Source organism: Rattus rattus, chromosome 12, assembly GCF_011064425.1.
Source record: "Rattus rattus isolate New Zealand chromosome 12, Rrattus_CSIRO_v1, whole genome shotgun sequence".
In the NCBI taxonomy this organism is placed as follows: Eukaryota; Metazoa; Chordata; class Mammalia; order Rodentia; family Muridae; genus Rattus; species Rattus rattus.
Window position 1 is genome coordinate 8087560 of NC_046165.1, and position 18609 is coordinate 8106168.

Genomic DNA, 18609 nt, shown 5'->3' on the forward strand with positions numbered 1-18609 from the left:
ATCAGTATTACTTCGTTCGGTTGTGTGTGTGCTCCTATAGCGTTATACTGGAAGGTCTCTCTCTGGGGAGACTCTGTGTGCAGTGTCTCCCAGGAAGTTCAAGTGGCAGCTCCGAACCATCTTCTTCCTCCTGGTGGTGTGCAAGCCTACTCAGTGAAACCCAGTCATTCCCGCTATTCCTTGATGTGTCTGAAAGAAATCACTTCCAAGGGTGAAAACAGTCTAAGTCTGTGGCGGAGCGAGGTCCCAGCTGGCAGCCTTTCTCTGGTTTCAGCAGTGCTTGCCGTTGAGTTAGATTTGTGCATCCTTGAGCCCACGGGACGAGCAGCATATGGTGAGATAAGTCATCCCTTTTTAGGTGCCTTCTGAGAGTCCCATGGGCCCAATCAAGCGTAAAGCTCCTGAATGGAAAAGGCTTTTCTGCAGCCCTTTGTCTCTTAGAACAGCAAGCGGGCGTGTGGTTTTCATGTATTTTATTTTCTCCTGGCTTTGAAGCACACTGCATTTGCTGCTGTTATTACCAAGGGTGGAAATGAGCTGGGGTGTCTCAGTGGGGTTTCAGAGCAAACAGAAAAAGCAGGTTCAGGCAAGACAGGGCAGCTCATGATCGGAAGGGGATAGGGCAGTAGCAGTTTGTTTGCAGGGGGTGAGTGGAGGGGTGTAATTTGTTCAGCTGCAGCAGGAGACTGGAAGCCAATCTAACTTTGACCCATTTATCTTGGGAAACTAATTAAAGTGGAGAATCTGGTTTAGTGTTGTTGGGGAAGGGTTTACTTTTCCTTATTCCGCTTAACAAAGATGGAAAGGTGTTTCTTGGTTGTGTGCGGCGCTCCTGTGATGCCTGTGTGTGTGTTTTTGTGGGGTAGAATGTGGAGGATCAGTTCAACCAAAGACCGGCCTCAGCCCTAGAAAATAAAAGCGTTTCTTAAATTCAGCCTGACACCCCTTTGAAATGCAAAGTGGTGGAACCGGATGCAGACTCCTTTGAGGTGGCAATGAAATGCCCTGGCAACTTAGAATAATTAACTGTTTACTTAATCCCTACAATCTGAGCTTCTAAATCCGCTAAATGGTCCCAGAGTATGGAGAACTGCACCTAACCAGTGGCATTTACTCTCTGAAAATAGCGACATACCAGACCGGAAAACAAGTTCCCACTTTTGTTAGGCGCACCAATTGATTGCAAAGCAATTAAAAGCTCCAAACAAACAAACAAATAAAGTGTTCTCTCCCCTCAGCCTGTCCCACGCTGAGGCCAGACAACAGACTGGTATGTCTGGGGAGTGCCGTCCACCTGAAGTGCATACCTTGATGGTCCATTTTGGTCCCCATGCCTGTCACCAGTGGCTGTGTAATAACAGCTTTGCTTCTATGAACACTTACACCACCAATGAATGGAGGAAGATGCAGCTCTCTTTCTTTCAACGTTTGTGTACAGCTGCCTTCTTTACATCCTAACTACAATCCTCTCCTCCTCTCTTCCTAACCCTCCTCCATATCCTTCTACACCCCCGGTCCCTCCCCCTAGTTTTCTCCTTCAGAGGGGGCAGTGCTGTCAAAGATATCGGCCCAACATGGCAGATCACATGGGTGCAGTGAGAGCAGGTACCCTGCCCCCAACCCCATGCATTAAAAGCTGGACAAGGTCGCAGGAGGAGGAAAAAGAGATCTCAGTGCCTGGAAGCATTCAAGAGAGTCGAGATACGCCTGCTACTCTCCTGGATTGAGGAGTCCCACAGGCAAGAGCAACATTGGAACTGGGGCATCTCGTGGATGAGCCAGGAAAGCGAGCAGCAATGGGAGCGCCCAGGAATCTCAGAGGGTGTGCGCCTACGAGTATCTCCAACTTCGACTGGCAAAAGCAAAGGTCAATAGAAATGAAAAGGATTCCTAATGTGTCCTGCCATACTCATAAGGCATTAGTGCCTAGCCTACGCTGCATCGTCTGAAAGGCCTTCCTGCAGTAACTGTGCCAAAACAGCCACGCATTAGGCGGAGTGAGTGAATCCGTGGGAGTGAGGGAAAGAAGGCTGATTGTGCCAGAGCAGAGGGTCCAAGCTGTGTCACAGGAAAACTCCACCGATCCAACTAACCTGGGTGCAGAGGCGGCTCTCAGCGCTGAACCGCCAACCAGGAGCATGCGTAGAGACTGACCTGAGGCCCTGTGCATATACGCTACAATTGTAATGGGACAGATGTTGTGAAAAGAAAAGCCTATCCAAAAGGAGCGCTTTAGTCTCAATGTTTGGCGACAGTGGAAGGACTCAGCAGACAGGGGGTGTGTGGAATGTGATCACATAGAGTGTAGAAATTCTAGTGGAGCACATAGTTGTGCATGAACATAATCCACTGGCCCGGTGATCCTGAGTGATATATAGAGAAGGCTTTGTGTGCCACGCTGGGCGGACTCCATTTCACGACTACTCATTTGGCCAGTGTTTCTGGCAGATCTACTACTACCAGCTTCTCATCCCCCTACTTAATATCCGAGACTCACAACCTTCCTGCTTTGGCATCTCTTTCTGAAACACTTCCGTTGCTTTTCCTACTCCTTTGTAGAACGCTTCAGCTCTAGATTTCGTTCGAAATCTTCATCTAACGTGTCATCTGGGCAGGACTCCACAATGTGTGTATGGCTACCCATGCAGGGACACGCCTTTTAGTAAATGAGTCTTTTAAAGGGAACTTTCTACATAGTACTAGTACCTCCCAGTTTCAGGCAGACGTAGACACAAAACACTCTATGTCTGCGCAGGCTCACTGGAATAAATATGCACTCCTCCACACGCACATACCCTTGTTTTGCGGGTCCCAGGACACATGTGTGCGTACAGCAGGAATGTACTTTTGTGTTTCAGACAGAGTATATAGCCCTAGATCAACGTGTGAACTCTCTATCTCAGCCTAGGTGGTTTAAACTGGAACTACCATCATTCTAGCTTGAAGGATATCTATGTCTATATCTATATCTATATATCTATATCTCATATCTCATATCTATAATCTAGTCTATCTATCTATCTATATCTCATATCATATATATGTTACTCTGCCCTTTGGAAGAGCTTAGTGCACATTAGGTGAAACTAGCCTCTGAAACCCAAATTAGACACAATGTTTTTAGTTAATGGACCGAGTCAAAGTCACCTAAAGTTCTGGTCCTCGGCCCATTATAGGCCACTTTTCAGAATAAAACAGTACAGTGATGCTCCCTCCCACAGTGACCAAACGTTTGCCAACCAAACGGAAACAACACACCCAGTGCATTCCAGAGAAGTAGCATACATCGAGAGAAAACAGTTTTGCGCTTAGGCTATTTGAAGCCCTCAAATTCTCCCAGGTTGCTGCCAATGGATTGGCTCTGGGCATGAGGTCATGTCTGTTTTGTTTACTATTAGTGAGGTAATTATTCTCTCAGCACTAGAAGAAAAAGGCCAAGGTAGCCTCTCGAGATGAGCTAGTGTTCCAGGCAGACAACAGTAGTCTGAGCATTGAAACAGAATTTAAATCAGCCACCAGAGGAGGTAGAGTTCTACGAAGATTACATTAAAAACCTTGCCACAGGGAAAGAATACCCAAGCAGATTTGAACCATAAACACCAAACAGAGAGGAAACTGGGCAACAGTTGGCACTGTGCAGTGGTGAACTCTTCTCAGACATGGGGGCAAAGAAAAGGGGGTAGCATTTCTCAGGAACATTCCAGACAAAAGGGGTGAACAAAAGAATGAGACCAGTGCTTACACTGTGCTGCATGGTCCTCCACACAGTCCTCTGGGAAGCAAGAGGAAGACAGAATCAAAAGAAAAACAGAGAGAGATTATTTTATACATCATAGCACAGCACAGGTATAAAGAGTAGATTCATCACTTGGCTGACACTCCATCTACCCCACCCACATTCTTAAGTGACTCAGAGAATACCCTAGACATCTTGACATCCAGGACAAGGTGAGACACTTACTGGAGTTGAATTGGATTAAATCATCACAAGTCGATGAGTTAACTTCCAGGTCTTTTTTTTTTTTTTTTTTTTTTTTTAAGGTTGACTTTTATAAACCACATTCCTCTAAGGGCTGTAATTTAGAGTTCAGATTTGCCCTAATGAAAACGCCGATGTAACTAATGGACAGCCCCTGTCAGCGTGTTCAGGAGCAAGTGCGTTGTGCTCTAATTTTCTGAGCCCTTCCTTTAATTGCCTTTCAGGAGGATAATGCCCAACACCTCTGTGTGCTCAGACCTGAGAACTCCGGTGACATTGTGATGATTTAGTTTTGTACCTGATATTTCCAGCGAGTGGGAGCTGTCTAGACTCATAGCCTTACATCAAAGCATTTAAAAGAATCCGCAGAGGATAAATTTAGGAAAAGGAGAAGAGAACCAATCGCTTTCAGAGTGCAAATAATGACCCCTGGCCCACTTAACTTGAAACCCAGAGCAGCCTGTAGGGACAGGGGAAGCTGCAGGGGTGAGATATGGTGGTGAGACCAGTCTGTCAGCGGGATCAGCTGATGGCCTTGGCATTTCAATAGAATGTGGCTGCTGGCAGCTGAGGACTCTGATATTTCCCCCAAAGCCAGCTTTCTATCAATGGCTGAATTTATACAAATATAATCATTTGGTTTTTTTCTTTTGGAAAACAAAGCACGACTTGAGGGTAGCATGTTTGAAGGCTGCTGGTTACTGTCAGCAGCATTTTAGGCCCACACAACTTTCGGAGAGCGGATGGAGCCGTTTCCGGGTGGTATGGGAATTTATAACTTCCTAACTAAGGGAATGAAACTTTTCCTCTTCTCTTTTTCTGAAAGATAGCATGTTCCAATTCTCTTCTGCGAGTTTTAGCATCAACTTGAGGTTTGAGACTTTTAGTTCTAAAACAAACCCCTTAATTACCAGCTCACATAAAAACACAGTTTTCCAATAACTGACATAAGAACATTTACCAACAGATTCCAGAGTCAATCCCACAGGCACTAATTTAAAAGGTGCCAAGAAGTCACCCCACCAAGAGCAAGCATCAGAATGAAATTATTTTCATTTCAGCTAACAGGGTGGGGTGGGTGAGCGAGGAGTTCTATTGATGTTGGCTTGTAGGACGTTTTCCTTTGCTGGAACAGAGAAATCTTTCCCAATCGCCCTCCTTTTCTGGGGCACACGCTTCTTATGAATATTCAGGAACCAGCTTTGCAGGGCAAAGCTAAGACAGGAACCGGTATCACAGGCCTTGTTTATAAATAGTAGCGATGGGCTATCACAGAGAAAAGACCCCTCTGGAGAACTCACAGGATTGCCCCTTGAACAGGTCCATGAGAGACCACACCTGACTGCTGTGCTTCTGAGTATAAGGCAAGCATAGCTTAAAGGGGAAAGACCTTGGGGGAAGCCAGGGGCTGCAAAGGGAGCCCGTGTAGGGAGCTTGGGAGCTTGGGAGCACAGGGTCTACGTCTTTTGAGTAATGTCGGTGGAACGTCTTTGGATGTGGGAATGTTTGATTTTGGGAGTGAAGGGGAGCATCTGGAAGGAGGCTGGCTGTGATTGACAAGTGGCTGGCTCGAGAATTTGAAACGAGATCAGAATTTTATGACATATCGCGTGAACAAGGCTGCCGCTCTCGTGGGCATAGCCTGAAGTCACACCTAGGAGGGTTTTGGTGATGGAGAGCATTGGACAGTCAAGTCAGCTCCTGGGGTGGTTCCGGAGCTCTGGGGCTGGCAAAAGTACTGTGTGGAGTGGCAGGAATTTTCCCCCATTTTATTTTCCTCATTTAAGGGTACCTGTTTACTTCTCTTAGTGGATGCTTCTCTGTTGCAAAGGAAAACTGTCACGTGACTGTCATAGATATCAATGTGGCACCCAAATGTAACAGTTTTACTCAGTATCTGAGATACTCTTGTTCTTTAAAAGGCTCTATTCACTGTGGTGAGAAGGGGGTTTACGCTCATAAGAGTTTCGAGCTGCGTAACGCTGTGGGAACAATTTCACACATGAGATCTTACAGATTCATCTCACATTGTGTCCCAGAGACCTTGAAGGGCCCAGCCTCCTCCAACGATGGCTTCCTCGCCACCAAAGCGAAATCAAACCTATGGTGGAGGACACAGAACACTTCGTGGAGTTGGAAGGCAAACAGGACACTCTAATGAAAACTGACATTCTCGGAAAAGGCTCACCAAGCTGTTGTTTGGTGGAGTAGAATCGTTGGCTTAAAAGAAAAACGGTAAACTAATTAAAATTTTTCTTTGTCTTGGAAATGTGATGGAGGACAGGTGTGAGGAAGGGGAGAGAGGTCAAAGCAAGTCGCTCATTGGCTTCTTTTTTTCTAAAAACCTGTGCTGAAGAGGGATTTATTTGCCAATAAAGGTAACATTCAAAGTAATAATGAAATAACGGAAGTATTTTCACGGTATTCTTGTTTACAGACCTTGTACAACATGCTTGATTTTTTTTTTTTTTTTTTTTGTACTTAAGGACAAAGGCCAAATTATAACCATTTAATCTTCTGAGTTCTACACTGTAGAAGGGTATTAACTAAAACTGTAAAACCATTCATAACAGTGACTAATAAAAAGGATTTCACAACCAACAACCCTTGATATTGAGTTTATATGACACAATCAGATGTGGATTTTACCAAATGTTGTATGACCCAGAAGGGTTTTATCCTGTTGGAATTTTACATCAGGATAATTGGCAAAAGTAAATCCACAGCAATTAACAACAACGAGGGTATATAAATTGTTTATAGCATTATAGTGAAGGTATTGAATTGGAAATGATCAGGCTGTATTTCTTTGAAATTAAGGAGCTCTTAATTTTATGTCAATTTTAAAAAACTCATTAGAAACTGTATTTTATTATGTATAGATTAACCATCGCCAGATAAATTTTCTGACATAAAAATCCCAGTTCTGACATACATTTAATGGTCCTAAAAAGCTCCCAACTTTTTAATAGGCTGTCTAGAACAAAGCAAGAAGACACCAACATTATTCAGGACTTCCTTGGGCAGACTTTTTCAAACAAAAAACAGCCTCTGTGAGAAATGATAGGGAAAAGGGCATGTCAGTAAGCTTTAAAAGGAACCCTTTGAAGAAAAGAATGGCGCAAGGTGGATCAGAAATGCTCTTCTGTAATCAGGCATCCAGAAGACCAGCGCATCAAGGCTTTCAAAAATAATATTTTGGAAGAATATGAAGTTGGAATATTAGGCAATTGCAACTAGTGGGTTAATGGATTTAAGAGTTCTTGAACAATTGAATCCATGATCTAAAGGAATAAAAGAATCATTTACGCCAACCATTCTGAGAACGGAGAGCGGATACTGGGTGATAGCTTTTAAGAAGCCGGTAGCTTAGCCCTTACAGACATTATGGCCTGGGGTGGTGGGGCGTAGAGGAGCCTCCCTGGTCTCACGGACAACAATCCGGTACTCCTGTGTCAAGCTAGTGCCTGCAAGGCGGTTGTGGGTCTTTCCTCGGGTTGTAGGGATAAAGCGGGTGTAAAGTTTTTTGGGCCGGAGCGAACAGATCTGAGAGCGAGGTTTGGGCTAGCGAGCCTTGAAAGACCTGGGAAGATGGGAGAGAGGGTCAAAATTAACCTGAGATTAAACCCACAATCAAGAACAAAATAATGGCGCTCTCCACGTCTTGTCTGAAATTTTACTTCTACATCTACATTCCCTACTCTTTTGAATGTGAAGACTGTAAACAACGATGGGGAAAGAACTGTGACACCAACATGGTGTCCAGCGGCGGGCGTGTCCTGCTTACGGTTTACCACGGCCATCATCGGCTACAGATTTCTTATTTGCAAATTTGCCTTCTTACTGAAAATTTATTCATAAGCCCCCAAAATCAATACTCATAATGCAATGTGGCAAAACCCAAACAAACAACAAAGGAACAAGCTAACGGCATCGTGTGCGTGTTGGCAGGAAACACTGAACAAAGTCTCTATGTTGCAGTGTGAAGAATCGCCCTCGTAGTGGTCTACTTAACCCATGTTCTCACACTGTGATTTCACTTTTTATAAATGGGTCCTGCGTAGACCTGCTTTGCACTGTCAATGTGCGGATAATTACTGGGAAGGAGGTGATGTATCTAGGAGAGTACGACGCAATATATTCAATCAACTCTGACTTGCACTCTCTTGGGTTCCATGTTCATCCAGTACAGAGATCTTAATAAGATTTCTCGAACCAAACAAACTAGAACATGCTTCAGTTGGGCTGTGATCGCACGCACTCTTACCGCAGCGTCAACCCTGTGTCCCCTTAGGTTCTTGATTCAGAATTTACCTATCCAGTCTGCATGACCACTTTCGGGGCATAATTATAACCTCTACAGGCTAGCAGGGAACCAGCTATTGAATCGGGTACTGTGTAGATCCTCCAGGGATGGTTTGGAGGGATTAAGCCAGTTTCATTACAATTTTTTCCTATACTTGAATTTGGGATTTCCATAAACAAACGTTTTGGATCAGATTTATCTAACAAAGTATTTCGTAATAAGCGTACAAAAGGTCAAATGGCTTGAAGGTAAATGGTTGATAACAGTAAAACCCTTCCCGGAAGAACCTTTCTGAAAATATTCTCCTGAGCAATGGTGTGGAAATGGGACGAAGGCAAATATGTGGGAATCCACGAAATGGTATTTTCTTCTAATTTGGTTGTTGACAGCTGTTAGGTGTAAGCCATTGTTAGGGTTATGAGAAATCACAGCTCATGTTAATGAATTTAGGGACTGGCTGCAATCTTTTTCCACAGTGATTCCCTCAGACTGGTGGGAGCCCTTCCTTCTGTTTCGTAGATGTTTTTATTGCTAGTTATCAGAGATAATAGCTTTCCTAGACTTTGGGGAGAAGTCCTTCTTGCTTGTCAACTTGACTACATTTGGAATTAACTAATACCCATAAGGCTGAGTAGCACACCTGTGGAGATTTTTTTTTGGGGGGTGAGGGTAGTTAAATAATTTGAATTCAAAAGACCCACTTTTTAACTAGGTCTTGGACTGGAGGAAGAGAATACTAAGACTGGGCTTACTGAGTGGTTCTGCATGCTAATGCAGGTGCCACTCAAAAACGGACAGTTACATACATCTCCTCTCTGGGACAGCACCAGAAAAACAAGGTCAAGAGAAACTTTGGGGACAGCATGGGGGTGTGCGTAGCCATACATTTTGTTTGGAAGGAATCGTCCAGATGGCAATGGTTCACCCATTCCTGGGGCTGTAGCCAATATTGGCTGAATGACTAGGACTCAGAAAAGGAAGATTGGAAAATCGGTGAGAAAGGACATCTGGGAAAGAAAAGATAGATCTCTCCAAAGCGGGTAAGGATTTGAAAGATGCTCAAAAGGTGACTTGCCGGAGAATTTCCAACAAAGCCAAGTGGGTAAAATGACACATTCTGTGGACATCGGCCTCTTTACCCTAAGTCTCTCTTTGGTGCCCAGTGGTCCACATGAACAAAAATGGTGTTGGTGGCATGTGTGGATGCTTTGGCCTTGATAACATGTAATTCCACTCACCAAGGCTGAATGCCAGATCTGCCAAGAGCAGAAGGCCTACCCTGAGCCCCAGCGTGTTTCCATTGGGGTCGCCAGTCAGTGACTTTGTGGACCACACTGGACACTTCCTCTGTGGAAAGGACAATGCTTTTCCTCACTGGAGTAGATACTTAAACCAGGCATGGACTTCCCTTCTCTGCACATAATGCTTCTGCTAAAACCACCAGCCACAATCTTACAGAATATCTTATCCGCTATTAAGTTGCTCCACACAGTATTGCTTCTGACCAAGGAACTCACTTTACAGTTGGCCAAGTGTGAAAGTGGGCCCACACTTATGACATCCAGTAGTCTTACCAACAGTTCTGACTCAGCTGGCCTCATGGAAAGATGGAATGGCCTTTCAAAGGCACAGTTACATGCCAATTAGGTGGTAGCAACATGGAGGCCGGGGTAGGGTTCTCCAGAAGAGAGAAGATGTTTTGAGTCATCTCATCCGCATATGGTATTGGTTTTTCCCATAGCCCGGATCCACAGGTCCAAGAATTGGGAGTAGAAAAGAGCATTCCATTCACAGTATCCCAGTGACCAACTGGATAGCTTTGCTTGCAAGGTTCCCTGAGCCTTTCTCTGGTCCTGAAATGTTGTTCAAGACTGTGTGTGTCAGGGTGGGTGCTTCTGTCCAGAGACACAACCAACATCCCACTGAAGTAGAAGCCTGGGGACTTCCCCACTTGCTTTGGGGTTTCTGATGCCCTAAAAGTAATAACAGTGCTAAATAAGACTGATCCAAATTACTAAAGGATTGGATTGTTCCCCCACAGTGAAAGATAAGAATGATTACATCTCTTGGTGCTACCATGTTCTGGGATTAAAAAGAGTCATTTGGAAATCAGGCAACAATCCAGACCCCTCAGGAATGAAGGTATGGGTCACTCTTTAGGCAAAGAGGCAAGGCCTGCTGAGGCACTTGTTGAGTGAGGAGGAAATACCAAATGGGTAGTAAAAGGAAGGTATTATAAATACCTTAAGGCCACGTGACCAGCTGCAGAAACAAACATTCTAATCAGTGCGAGTGCTTCTGTCGCATTTTTGTTAAGAACGTGCTTGCATGGATATTTGTACTTTCCCCCCTCAACTTAATGTCGGTGATGTAATATCAATTAAGAGAACATTATTCATTGTCACATTTAAGTTTGAGATATCAAAAGGATAATTTAAGGATGTTGCCACCTTTTTAAAATTTATAATGTGTTTAGTTATACAAGGCTTGTCATATCATGCTAGGTATAATTATGACCTGGTTAAATATATGACTTATTTGTAATTCTATGACTGGATCAATTTTTATCATGCTAGATATAATTATGACTGTTTATAGTTTTATTTGGAAATTAAGTATAACATAAAGAGAGATGATTGTGTCAAGTGGAAAAATTGGACCTAAATGAGGGCTGTCTTAAGTTGACACATACACACACACATTCATGCATATACATATACACACACACACACTCCATGCATATACACATATATACACACATATATACACATTCATGCATATACACATATACACACATACACACACACTCATGCATATACACATATACACACATACATGCACACTCATGCATATACACACATACACAATGTGCCCATACATACAGACTTCATACAGATACACACACTCATACACATACACACTCATACATTCTCATATACACATACACACACTCATAGACACAAGCATACATATATTCATATATACATAGACACACATATACACACATATACACACACCCATTCATATACAAAACACACCATTCATATTACACATACATATACAAACACACAAACATACATATACATACATGCACACACACACACACACACACACACACATTCTATAAGCTCTTTTCTCCAGAGAATCCTAATATCATAGTAACACTTTTCTGGTACATATTCAAGTTCAACTTATGTTTCTAACATTTTACCCAGGAGATGGTTTGTCTCCTAGATACTTCTTAGAGGAAATAGTGCCTGATACTGGAAACCTAGCAGCTACTGGGGCTAATGAAGTCATGGGCCTTGGAGGAGAAACCACAGGCATCACTTAATTGCTTAGCACAGTCCCCACTGTATTCTAGCTATTTATCTTTATACCCACAACTAAGTGTAGTACTCATCCGTCAATGAAGAATGCTTTCTGCAACAGCTAGAGACCATTCCAGAAAATGACAACTAACCGAAGTGCAGAGAAAAGTGCTTGGTACCTAGTCTCGTTGATGTGCCTAGAACACAACTCTCACTTAAGGCTAAGGAAACATCAGTGAACAGCAGGGCGGAAAGACGGTAATGACCAGAGGGTCAGTGTGTCTGCTGTGAGATTTCGCTCCTGGGAATTCTGAGCAAGTTACACCTGTGAAGTTTCAACAACATGGCTGCCCCAACAAGACCCAGAATAAGAATGACACCAGTGGGCATGCTACCTAAAGGGGGAAATCACAGGGACCCCAAGCCCAGCCTAAATCTACCAGCAACAGGGATGCTCAGAATGGTAAAAAAGTCTTCATCCGCGATAGAGGCCCTATATTGGTCACCCAATAACCAAATAGCCCTGAAATTATACACACAAGTAACATATATGGACCAAGCAGGTTGTAGTTATATTTTTAGCTATAATTTAGAGGAAAATGTATATAATAAGAATTAGAGAAAAACAGGCCAAAGACCATGAATTTGAGAGAGAGCAAGGGGTGCCTGGGAAGAGCTGGAGAGAGGAGAGGGCGAGGGGAAGGTGGTGGGTGCAATCATGTCTTAATTTAAATTACGGACGCTTCCCTCAGCTGCTTGAGTTCATCTTAACCTGCAGATGCATATACAGTGTGATCATTCGTGTTGTCATTTGATTCTGGGTTGTTTAGCCACAGTATTTTCATCCTGCATACGATACAGATCCCACTGAAGGACACGGGGAGCCCTTGAGTGCCATTCCCGATGACAAATTCCATCTTGAGACGCAATCCATTTCGCTTCACCACTACAACTAATTTCTCTTTTGTGCATTCAGACTTCTCCTTCAACTCAGCATTTTGCAACACAGGGGTACTTTGTCTTGGCATTCTCGGAGGCTGGTCTTAGCACACTATTGATTATTCTTCTCTCTCACAATTTCTGAGGTTGATGTCGCAACCAGCGTGATAAAGACAGGGCCTTTTTCTTCCACAGTGCCTAAAACACTTCCTTGTAGCAAGGTCGCTGCTGGTGGAGGACCTCAACATCCCCAAAGCTCTGGGGATCTGTCGAGTGGGCTATTTTGGATTGCTTTGAAAATGACAGCTAACTTTTTAAGAAGCATAAAGACAGAGCTGGGAACAATAACAAAGGCCTTGTTGAGATTATAGAGGGGCTGGGCACTGAAGAGTTAATGACCCCTCTAACCACTCAGGAAGGGAAGAACCCCACTGACTGCAGGGGTCAAGCTAAATCCTGGGGGTTTGGGATTCTCTGAAGAATGTGTGCTATGCGTTCTGGGGAGAGGTTTCAGGTTTTGTGGTGGGTTGTTTAAGGTGTTAAGGACAGACCACACATTAGTTCATCTATCCCGGTAGCTTTTCATTATCTATGCCTACTGTAGATTTTGAAGGTGATTTTGAAGCAGAGGTTGCTGGGTCTGAGATCTGAACCAGAGAAATGACCACAAACCTCTTATTCTGCTGGGAACTTTTCAGTAGAAACTCCTTCACAAGGACCTCGAAATTTGCATATCCCTAAACAGACATACCGCCCCACTCTTAGAAAACAGAACCTTCCAGAGAGGTCCTCTCATGTGAAGGTTCAAGCCTGGCTTAGGGTCTATGCTGCTGAACCCTGTAGAACTTTGAGAGAAGGTAAGGAGGCCCTTGAGTACCAGCTTGTCTCTTCTTGGGCACCATGGAGGGGACTTCTGCATCAGTGTCACATACAGAATCAGTTAACAACAAGCCCACATGCGATCCTGGGATTCAGAGTTTCTCATTTGAGACATGTTGTCTGAAGATTTGTGTCTTTCCCAGATCCCCACGTTGAGATCTAATCTCAAGCCATGGGATTAGGATGAGCAAAGACATGATCAGTGACCACATAGAGACAGGCACTGTTGCCTATGGGGACCGGTTTACAGTGCTCTGTCGTATTAGCCTGTAGGCTAGAAGACAACAGGCTATCTATGGCTTGGAGAAAGTGTTTAGAAAACATGGAGTTCGCGGGGTGGGTGGCAAGTGGAACTGCTGGACATGAATTTGGAGTCTTCTTGCTTTCTGAGTTTGCTGTAATGGCCGTTTGCACACAGCAGGCTCAATCTAGGTTAATATAAACATCCAGGGACCCTAGCCTAGGCACCCCAATGGTTTTATTTCAAACAAAAGAAGAAATACATAAGAATTTATAGTATGTGGGTTCGGTCCCCAACTCCCAAAAAAAAAAAAGAACCAAAAAAAAAAAAAAAAAAAAGAATTTATAGTATGATAGGGTCTGACATTAAATGAGAGTTAGGTGACAAAGTGGCCAGAGCTGGAAATGCAAGCTTAGATTCTGAGATGGGTTATAAAGTCCCGAAACTGTGTTCATGAGGGGAAAGTAGAGAGATGGTGTCCACTGGAGGGAGCCTGTGTTGTGTGAACAGGGTGGCCTCTCTGAGCTACGTCTTCTTCTTTTCTTCAGTGGGCACAATTTACCACACCTGGCGTGGCTGGTGGTCACATTACAGTACAAAGCAGGGGGCACAAACCCAGTACCTAGACAAGTGCCTGATAATCATTATACAATTATGTAAGTCCATAACACACTTTCTGTAAGTTCTGCCATAGTGAAAAAAATGCGAAGAGGAAAACCGTAGCCTAGGCTCCTTCCCTCTCTGCCTTTTGTTTCCAGATGTTAATTTTGTTTTACTTCTGTGCCTGTGCCCTGTGTGGGTTTATGCTAATATGCAGTACCCAAAATGGCCAGGAAGATGGCACTAGATCCCCTGGGCTGAAGAAGCTACCAAAGCCTGCCCAGTGTCAGAGTCAAATTCAGGTCCCCCGGAAGAACAGCGAGTGTCCTTATCCACCAAGCCACAGCTCCAGCCCCTGATCTGTATTTTCCACACAATATTATCTGTAAGGGCTCAAAGATGTGCAGAAGCAATAGAGTTCATGTATTGAATTAGGAACATCCACCGGGACTTAGGCGGAAACGTGTTCCAGTGTGCTCGTGATGTAATTTGAAGGGCTCCTCTAGGAAGTTCCACCCTGAGATGAGAATTGGCTCAGACCTACTAAGAGAAATGAGATTTCGGATAGAATTGCCTCTGAGGGTTGGTTTACTGGTCAACCTCAGTTAAAAAAAAAAAAAAAAAAGCCTTCTTTTTTACAAGAAAAGAGAAGTTTGTAGAAAGGTGTAACTGCCAGCATGGGCTTAAAGGGCAAACACAACTGTGGCCCACCTTTCAACACCTTTTAAAAATAGCCTCTAGGTTTCCCTTCTGCCCAGTTTCTTCTAAGGGAAAACTACGTAATTCCAGAAAGGATTCAGAAACTTCAGTATAGACAAATGCTGTGACTATTCGAAGGAATCAGTCTTCCTACCTTGCTGACTCAAAAGACTGGATTTGGGGGAGCTCTCTGCCTCATGATTCCTCCCCCTTAAGAAGATTACAAAGATAGCCTCTCAGAAGTCTATCGGTATTCCGAGATGAAAGACACTGGCATTAAGAAAGTGCTGGACAAAGGGATATTTTATTGTTTTATAGGGAGTCCCAGAGGGAGCAGGAGGAGGAGGAGGGGAGGAGCCGGGGGGAGGCTGGGGGAGTAGCTGGGAGGAGCAGGGGGCTGGGGAGTAGCTGGGAGGAGCAGGGGAGGGGGGAGCAGGGGGGAGGAGCAGGGGAGGAGCAGGAGGAGGAGCAGGAGGAGGTGCAGGAGGGGGAGGAGCAGGGGGAGATGTGTTGGTAACGGCTTTGCATTCAGTCATCCGTTTGTAAATGTATTTAGAACTGAAATGTATTAACATAGTTCTCACAAACAAGTACGCTGTTCACCCTTTCAGAGGTACTTATAGCTGGTTTCCTTGTCTCCTCAGTGTCTGTCTTTTCTTTGTTACTTTGTAACATATTCACCAGAGTGATTATTGGCAACAGGAGAGGCAATGTTTGGCAGATAGTCTCTGTGTGGGACTAATCTCATCTCCCCTCTTTCTTCTCAGTGGGTCCTGGCTAAGTCAGAAAAGCTAAGGTTAACTGCTGTCCTGAAAACTGCAAGTGGAGCTCTGGAGGTTTAATTAAACGCAGGCATCCCTTAACGCTGTCTCATTCGCTCCAACTTGATGCTTTGCGACTGTTTTCTCCATCTAGTAGATTCTAGTTTGTGTTACAATCCCTAAGGACTGCACTGTTAGATTTGGAAGAATAACAGGAGAATCTCAGTCTCTTCCTCTGTTACACAAGGAAACTAGGAGATACTGCATATGTACAGGACTGCAAGTGTAATGGGTCCAGATGTGACTGTGACAACAGTCTGCTGGGAGAAGTACAGACAAGTGTTCAGGAGGCTTGGAGTGCTACAATGAAATACCTTCCACTGAGGTTGTCCATTCATAACTTGTAGTCCCAGAGGCTGTGAAGTGTATGTTCAGGCACCAGGCAATCCATAGCTGACACCATGGGTCCTTATTTAGTCAATAGACTGGTGAGAGGCCTCCCTCGGACCTCTTCCATAAAGGACAACCCAGTAATTACATCTAGAGGTTCAGGAGTTCACTTTGTACACAAAACTTTGAGCTCAGTACATTCTGACCATAACAGTCACTAAGAAGAGCCTAAAAATCTGGATACTAACTGGACTTAACCTTAAACTTGGCACAACATGGCTTCCCAATTTTCAAAGCCATTTGAAGATAAAATCGACTCCTAGAGAAGACATTGAAAAAAGTGAGGTGTAATTATCGTCACTGACAGGACCTACGGTCACAGTCACATGGGTTACAGAACTGCAATGGACAGTTTAAGCTTTATAGACAATGATCTCTTCCAAACCGAGGCTGGGTATTTCTTCCTCAGCCGGAAGGGCTGGGGAGAGCCGTGCATTCATATGGAACACACTGCTACCGTCGTTACTCAGTTTACTATGTCGAGTTAAAGCAAAGTTAGATAAACAACTTTACTAAAGTTCATAACTAGAATCAAAAGCTCTAGTTCTTGATCATTTGATAAGTTACTTACTAAAGTTAATAGTCCAGAGAGAAATTGGAAGACCTCACGAGGATCTCAAATTGGCGATCTGGTTGGTAACAAGCTTAAGAGCTGCAGACTCTATGCCTGCAATCATTCCCGAATGTTACAGGGGCCAAAATGTTGAATATTAAATTTTATAAAGAGTATCTTTTATTTTTTTTGTCTACAAGAATAACTATGACATTTCTTCCACTTTTTTCCTTAAAAGGAGAACTTCACGGCTCCTCTTTGGCATATTCAAATTGTGTATATCAACACTCTTGTGCTTTGGGGCCATGTGATTAAAATAAGAGTTTTTGAATATAAACCCTGTAATAACAGTAGCCATTCTATAATGAAGGAGCCCTGTAAAGGTCTAGCAGGTAGGTAGAATATACAACCAAGAAAAGGTGTAACTCATGTCCCTGGCGTGATGGAATGGGACAATGTAACGTGTCACCATGCTCCCTACAGTGATGTGCAATTTAAAAGCGTGTCACTTACTCGGTTACTTCTAGAATGTAAGCTTTTGGACAGTGTGAACAACTAAAACTAAAAAAATATGAAATATGAAATATGAATGGATTGGAGGATTCTGTGCCTGGGTCCAGCGCTCAGTCGGGGCTCTGGTTATATAAAATTGTCAGGTAATTTGGATTAATCACTAAGCTACTGTTCCCCAATATCACTATTGTCTGATCAACATTCTGGTCAAGCAACCCCTTCTTCATTGCACGGCTTAATCCCCTCCCTGCTGGCTGTCATCCAGATCATAACTGTGGTACATAACAGAGGACATTCCCTCAGTGTGTCAGGGGCGTGCTCAGTGGTTAAGTCAAAAATATCATTATTTGCAGATGACATGGTAGTATACTCAATTGACCCCAAAAATTCAACCAGAGCTCCAGAGCTGATAAACAACTTCAGCAAAGTGGGTAGATATAAAATTAACTCAAACAAATCAGAACCCTTCCTCTCTACTCAAGGATAAACAGGCTGAGAAAGAAAATTAGGGAAACAACACCCTTCACAATAGCCACAAATAATATAAAATATTTTGTGTGACTAACCTAGAAAGTAGAAGATCATGGATGAGAACAATCTCCTGAAGAAAGAAAATTGAGGAAGATCTCAGAAGATGGAAAGATCTCCCAGCATCATTGTGTGTTGTCAGGATTAATATAGTAAAAGTGGCCATCTTTCTGAGAGCAATCCACAGATTCAATGCAATCCTAATCAAAATTCCTACTCAATTCTTTACAGAGATAGAAAGAGCAATTTGCAAATTCATTTGGAAAACAAACCCAGGATAAGCAACTATTCTCAACAATACAAAAAGAACTGGGAGGAACCATTTATCCCAGACCTCAAGCAGTGTTACAGAGCAATAGTGGTAAAAAACTGTATGGTATTGGTACAGAGACAGGCAGGTAAGATCAATGAATGGAAATTAAAGACCCAGAAATGAACCCACACACCTATGGTCACTTGGAAAAAAGATAGCATTTTCAAACAAATGGTGCTGGTTCAACTGGAAGTCAGCATGAAGAATAAAATAAATCGACCCATTCTTATCTCCTTGTGCAAAGCTAAAGTCCAAGTGGATCCAGGACCTACATCAAAGCAGATACCTCAAACTAATAGAAGAGAAAGTAGGGAAAAGTCTCGAACACATGGGCAGAGGGGAAAGTTTACTGAACAGAACACCAATGGCTTATGCTCTAAGATCAGAATCAACAAATGGGACCTCAAAAAACTGCAAATCTTCTGTAAAGGCAAAGGACACTGTGGTTAGGACAAAACAGCAACCAACAGATTGGGAAAGATCTTTACCAATCCTACAACTGATAGGGCTTATATCAAAAATAACAGAACTAAAAGT

The 18609-nt window shown here is 43.5% G+C and overlaps 1 protein-coding gene across 2 annotated transcripts in view; it reads right to left on the reverse strand.

The window, feature by feature from the left end:
- Positions 1 to 18609, reverse strand: part of Gpc6 (glypican 6) — a 1019107-nt gene that overhangs the window by 116184 nt on the left and 884314 nt on the right. The gene's annotated exons all lie outside the window — the stretch shown is intronic.